Source organism: Toxotes jaculatrix, chromosome 10, assembly GCF_017976425.1.
Source record: "Toxotes jaculatrix isolate fToxJac2 chromosome 10, fToxJac2.pri, whole genome shotgun sequence".
NCBI lineage: Eukaryota > Metazoa > Chordata > Actinopteri > Toxotidae > Toxotes > Toxotes jaculatrix.
Window position 1 is genome coordinate 3,104,287 of NC_054403.1, and position 1,549 is coordinate 3,105,835.

At 43.8% G+C, this 1,549-nt stretch overlaps 1 long non-coding RNA gene across 1 annotated transcript; it reads left to right on the top strand.

Annotated features, from left to right (window-relative positions):
* The first annotated feature begins 205 nt into the window (after positions 1 to 205).
* Positions 206 to 913, top strand: LOC121188975. The gene is made up of 3 exons (XR_005894755.1): positions 206 to 310; positions 385 to 481; positions 853 to 913. It is a non-coding gene; the product is annotated as an uncharacterized LOC121188975 (long non-coding RNA).
* The last annotated feature ends 636 nt before the right edge of the window (positions 914 to 1,549 follow it).

Genomic DNA, 1,549 nt, shown 5'->3' on the forward strand with positions numbered 1-1,549 from the left:
TGCTCCCAGAATGGCATCTCCTAAGGCACAAGACACTTCCTCTTAGAACTACCCCCCCCCCCTCCTACCCACCCAATCACCCAGCCTGCTCTCTATGTGTGTGTGCCCCCGTGGCCAGGCTGTGGTCGGTGAAGCCAAGTTCACACTGCTGGAATGATTGCGGTGACAGCAGTGTTTTTCTGCTCATCCACAGGGACTCTGGTTTTTCTGGTCTGCTTCACAGAGCCGCCATTGACCGGAGCTGACACTCAAACCGGCTGATCGACAACCTGACTGCCTGGATGGAAAATCACAAGAATATCAGAAACAGGTATTCATTGCTGGCCCAGTTAGGAGACGACTCACAACTTTCTCTACATTTTGTTTTTTTTTTTTTCAATCAAGGATGGAAGTGAGATGTTGGAAGACAGTGAGACTATGAAGACCCACCATGTTCCACCAGGCAGCATCCAGGAAACCAAGGATTTTGGATTCACAAAGCGTATATTTATATAATTGTGTATTTTCTAGGTTCTGCATCTCACCAATTCTTGGCCATTAGAAATAATTAATAATCACTATTAATAATAGGACTTAATTTACATTAAATCCACCTCAGGCCACCATCCTTAAAATGGGAAAGGATAGAGACACTGTCTCATAAAAATATAATGTCTGTATGAATCTCTGATAAATAATTAATAACTACAAGCAGTGTATGTATGTAGGCATGTAAAGGCCAAAGGGTTTGGAGCAAATCCAAGCTAAGTCTCTAAGTCTAAAGTCAGATGAGACACAGCAACTTTCAGGTTTTGTCAAAGGCAAGTCTAGACAAGATCAAGGATGTCTGAAGTAATGTCAAATGTCATCTAGGTCATGGATGACCCGGGTACTCCCCACCAGTCACAGGGACTCCCCATGAGTCAGAACAGAAGAAGGTGAAGAATGGGAGGTTAAATGTCTCCAGGAACCTCAAACAAGTCTAGTTGCCTTTGTATAGCACTTGTATGGCTCTCAAGTCATGCCAAGGTAAGTCTGCACGTGCACTCTCAGGTCATTCGAGACAGGTCCAGGTCTAGCCAAAGTGAGACTACCTTTGGCTAGACCTGGACCTGTCACGTTACTCAAAACAAAACAAATCAAAGTCAAGTCTCAAGTCTCAAGTCTCCGAATGAGTGATATTATTCAGTGGATCGGCTCAATAATCAGTTCTAATAAGCCTGTATATTTTTGTTTTGACTTTAATATTCGAAGTCAACTCCATTCATTTTTGGTGGCTTAATGCAGCTCTAAATCTCAAGCCTACTACTCAGAACAAAGCTGAGGAGCGGCTCAGCAAAGAGTAGCTCTGCAGCACTTCTTCTTACACACAGGGCTGAAAACTGAGAACCAAGATACCACCACTTTGAACATTTAAATTCAGCAAACAGAGCAAATCTACTGTAAAGCAGTAAAGCAGTAAAGCTTGTACACTTGTGTATCACTGTCCCTGCCACTGGCCATGGTCAGTGACAGGGGACAGACAGGCAGAGTGAGGAGCGCCAGACTGAGAATGGCATCATGTTTGTCT